This window comes from Rhipicephalus microplus, chromosome X (assembly GCF_043290135.1).
Source record: "Rhipicephalus microplus isolate Deutch F79 chromosome X, USDA_Rmic, whole genome shotgun sequence".
Classification (NCBI taxonomy): Eukaryota; Metazoa; Arthropoda; class Arachnida; order Ixodida; family Ixodidae; genus Rhipicephalus; species Rhipicephalus microplus.
This window is the reverse complement of record NC_134710.1, coordinates 291118157-291123241: the sequence shown is the minus strand read 5'-3', so window position 1 is coordinate 291123241 and position 5085 is coordinate 291118157. Positions and strand designations below refer to the sequence as shown.

At 48.3% G+C, this 5085-nt stretch overlaps 1 non-coding gene across 1 annotated transcript; it reads right to left on the bottom strand.

The window, feature by feature from the left end:
- Nucleotides 1-4722: 4722 nt before the first annotated feature.
- TRNAT-CGU (transfer RNA threonine (anticodon CGU)) lies at nucleotides 4723-4795 on the bottom strand. Its single transcript has one exon. It is a non-coding gene; the product is annotated as a tRNA-Thr (tRNA).
- Between the last annotated feature and the right edge of the window lie 290 nt (nucleotides 4796-5085).

Sequence of the window (5085 nt, the reverse complement as noted above, 5' to 3'; positions counted from 1 at the left end):
TGGTAAAAACGTTCGCAGTCCAACCAAGTAGAGTGATCAGGCAGCCGGCTAACGAATCGATCACCACAACGGTGTGTAACGTACCAACAGGAAAGGCGGGAGTCGGATTTTTGTGCTACTTCTCGCAAGAGTGCGATAAAAATATGCACATAAAACGTTACATTATTTCGAAACACACATGGTGGCGGTGGTGGTTGAAGTCGGATCGATTACAGGTAATCTCGCACCACGATCATGAGCCAGACGTGGACTGATAGCGCGAGGCGCACTGCCACACCACGTGAGCAGCAAGCGTGATCCACATGACTGCCGGTTGAACTGTAACTCTGTAACTGGGGTAAGCTCAGTTAGTTAGTTTGTTTTTGAAAGTTAGTTTGTCTGTCTGTCTGACAGACAAACTAACTACTAGCACACACACACACACACACACACACACACACACATATATATATATATATATATATATATATATATATATATATATATATATATATATATATATATATATATATATATATATATATATATATATGTATGTATAGTGTGAGCGGGACAAGCGAATGACTCTTTATTCTATTTGATATCATCATCACCTGTACATCTTCTTCATCTGTAAATATCATCACCAGCGTGATTTAGCTCGAGCCTGGCTGAATAAACCGGTTCCTCACAAGTGGTGGAGGGTGCTTTTCGTTCCCTCAAGTCCTCTCGCCCGTTCTCGCTGGAGCTCCGCTCGAGTCGTCGCATACAACCCCCTGCCATGGCGGCCCAAGAAAGCCCTGGCCCATCCAACGTCGCCGTCCTACTGCAGCCACCGCAACCCGCCCCGCCCAACAACATTCGCCTGCGTGATCCACCTGTGTTTTCCGGTCTCCGAGGCGATGATGTAGAAGACTGGGTCAAGAACTACGACCTTGTCAGCGATTTGAACAGGTGGGAAAATCCACAGAAGTTACGCAGCGTCCCATTTTACTTGTCCGATGTCGCGAAAACTTGGTTCTGGAACCACCACCTGGATCTTCGCGACTGGGACGCTTTTGAGCAGCGAATTCATCAAATATTTTGTGCCCCTGCTCTTCGCACTGAGGCAGCAAAGAAGAAGCTCGCTGAACGCACGCAGCTGCCGGGTGAATTTTACACATCTTATATTGAGGATGTCTTTGCACTGTGCTAGCGCGTTAACACCGGCATGTCTCAGAACGACCAAATACGCCACATTATTAAAGACATTAACACCGTCGCCTTTAAGGCCATCGCCACGCAGAATCCTGCCACCACCCAGGACGTGATAACCATCTGTCAGCGACTTGACGAGCTTCAGTCTCTTCGCCTTTGCTACGATGCCACCCACATTCGTTTGCCTGCACCCCTCGACTTGCGTGCGCTTGTTCGCGACATTGTTCGTGAAGAGCTTTACGGGGGCTGCTCTTCCTGTGCTGCGGAAGTTACTTTCCCTTCTGAAAAAGATAGCTTGCGAGACCTGATTGAACAAGAGATCGCCTCCGCATCGCGTCCGACGTGTTCCAACGGTCCCTGCGTGCGCCAGACGCGCACGTACGCCGAAGTTGCCGCGCTCTCTGCCGCACCCACCGTTTCTGTGCCTACAACAGCAGACCATACGCCTGTGCTTCGTTATCACCGCCAATGCGTGCACCACCTTACTACGCACCTCAGCGCCCACCTCGGCCAATCTGTTACTACTGCGGCTATCGAAGACATATCGCTCGGTTTTGTCGAAGGCGCGAACAAGACGAGCAACGCGGCTACGCTCCTGAAGAACATCGAAGCTTCCGTCCGACCATGAACTACCGCGACCACCCTCCCGATCGTCCTATTATCGTTCACCGTCTCCTTCCTACCATACTGACATGCTTGGGAATTCCCGTACGTCTCGCCGCAAGTCACCTTCGCCAGGTCGCCGTTCAGTGTCGCCTCTGCGGCCCGCCTCTCATTCCACGAACGCCCACGCGGAAAACTTCCCAATGCAGTTTTAGGAGGGGAAACTGCATCCACTGGACAGCTAACAATTCCTCCAGAGCGGCCATCGAATTTTATAGTAGTGTTTGTAGAAGGTGTGCGCGTTGAGGCTCTTGTAGACACTGGCGCTGCCGTTTCGATTATTCGTGCCGATTTTTGTTCCCACCTTCGAAAAGTCACCACACCTTATGGCGGCCCACCTCTACGTGCGGCGACCAACGCTCTCATTCGTCCACTTGCACAGTGTACCATTCGTGTCTGCATAGAAGGCATTCGTCATCACATTGTTTTCGCGGTATTTCGTGAGTGCACCCACGCTCTCATTCTAGGGTGGGATTTCTTGTCTTCTGCGTCCACTTTCATATCATGTCATCAGCGCCTCCTGCATCTAAATGCCACTGACTCTTCTCCGCTTGAATACGATGGACGCATCCGCCTTGTCACCACGTCAGATTATGTACTTCGGTCATACATCGAAGAAATTATAAGTGTTAATTGCACCGACATCGTGGATGGTGACGTACTAATTCTCCCTTACGGTCATACCCTACGTAGGGGCATTGTGATCACACCAGGGCTTATTCGCTTCTTCGATGGGTCTACGTACCTAACCGCCATAAATCAAACACCCGAGTGTGTACTGCTCCCCTGTGGCTCAACAGTATCTTGCGCGGTCGACAGTGAGCCTGTTGCGATTGCTACTCTTCCGAACAACAACCACAACGATGTCCCAAAGTCACAATCACTGCCATTCAATGCCTTTTCCACACCTGTGTCGGCAATCATAAGCACTGACTTAACACCTGATCAAACTGAAGATTTGCTCGCCCTGTTAAATAGACACAGTTCTCTATTTGACGTGAACTCCCCGCCCTCAGCATGACTACCACCGCTACTCACAGCATCCAGACTAACGGCTTTCCTATTGTACATCGGCGTCCATATCGCGCGTCTCAGGCAGAACGCAAGATCATCGAGGAAAACGTCTCAGACATGCTACGACGCAACATCATACGTCCTTCCTCGAGTCCCTGGTCATCCCCAGTTGTTCTCATTCAAAAGAAAGATGGGACAGTGCGTTTCTGCGTCGATTACCGTGAGCTAAACAAAATAACGCGCAAGAATATTTATCCCCTCCTCGGATCGACGATGCACTGGATTCATTACAGGGCGCAGAGTAGTTTTCTAGCCTCGACCTTAGATCAGGCTACTGGCAGATACCAATGTCAGAGTCTGATAAAGAGAAGACTGCATTTTCAACGCCAGATGGGTTGTACGAGTTTAATGTGATGACTTTTGGACTCTGTAATGCGCCCGCCACCTTCGAACGCATGATAGACGGCGTATTGCGTGGTTTGAAATGGAAAACGTGTCTGTGCTATCTCAATCACATAGTAGTGTTTTCATCCACGTTCTCGCAGCATCTACAACGTCTAGACGAAGTACTCAGATGCCTTGCAAAAGCCGGTCTACAGCTTAACGCCAAGAAATGTACCTTTGCTAGCAAGACAATCAAGGTTTTCGGCCACCATGTCAGCAAAAAAGGAATTCGGCCCGACCCCGAGCTTCTATACGATCTGGGACTGCCACTGAGATCGCCGATTTAATTCTTTCTTCGCCACATCTTTTTGCGTCATGGAGCTCTTGCATTCTCCTGAGTGATCGTGGCAAAGTCTTTCTCTCTTCTATTGTCGAGCAAGTTTTGCGTGCCTCGAACACTGTTCACAAGACCGCTTCTAGCTACCACCCGCTGACCAACGGATTGACTGAACGGTTTCATCGGACCCTATCGGACATGATCGCCATGTACATTCACCCCAACCACACGAACTGGGATGCAATTCTACCCTTCGTGACATTTGCCTATAATACGGCTGCTGAACGCACAACCGGCTTTTTTCCATTTTTTCTCGTCCATGGTCACTCGCCGAGTTTCGCTCTGGATGTCTCTTTCCTTTCGGCCCCTGCACCCTCGACGGCTCCTTTCTCTGAAAAATTTCTATCTCGTCTCGCACACTGCCGTCACCAGGCCAGTGTTAACACTGACCTCTCTCAAGACACTCGAAAATCTCGCTACGACTCGTCTCGCCGTGTTGTGAGTTTTTCCCCTGCTGACGAAGTTCTTCTATGGACACCACTACGCGTCCCCGGTCTATGCGACAAATTCATCAGTCGCTTCATTGGACCATACACGGTGGTCGAACAGACATCTCCTGTCAATTACCGCGTTTCTCCTCTTAGCGGTAATCCTGATCATCGTTGCCGAGGAACAGAGATAGTGCCCGTATCTCGTTTAAAGCCTTATGCGTGACGCATTTCATAATACTGTCAAGCGACCTGGCGGCCACTTTCACCGCGCGGGGGAATTAGTGTGAGCGCGACAAGCGAATGACTCTTTATTCTCTTTGATAACATCATCCCCTGTACATCTTCTTCATCTGTAAATATCATCACCAGCGTGATTTAGCTCGAGCCTGGCTGAATAAACCGGTTCCTCACTATATATATATATATATATATATATATATATATATATATATATATATATATATATATATATATATATATATATATATATATATATATATAAGGCAAAGGAGTGTATACCTAAGGGCTCGTTTTTCCGTGTTTTGACACATTATTATTGAGATCTAGCAGACAATAATGTCAACAAATGTATAGGCGAAGTTATTAGTACCATTGCAATGTGAATAAAAAGAGAGAAAAGTGGGTGAAAAAATAACTTGCCGTGAGCAGGAATCGAGCCTACGACCTTCGAATTACGCGTTCGATGCTCTAACCACTGAGCTATCACGGCGGCCACTTCCCGAGCCATTTTATTGGGTTTATAAGCGAACTTAAACGTGGGAGCCTCGGTCAGCGCTGTCTGTAGCCATAGCAGCGAGTGTAGAACACCCTTTTATGAGCTTGTGTGGCGTCACGTAGCACGTGAACTTACTACGAGCGGGCAGCTGACCAATAGTCTTTCGTGTACAACCTAACGGCACCAAGTCTGCTAGTACGAGACCCTCGTTAATGATTAAGTGAAAGAAGTGTATACCTGAGGGCTCGTTTTCCCGTGTTTTAACACATTATTATTGAGATCTA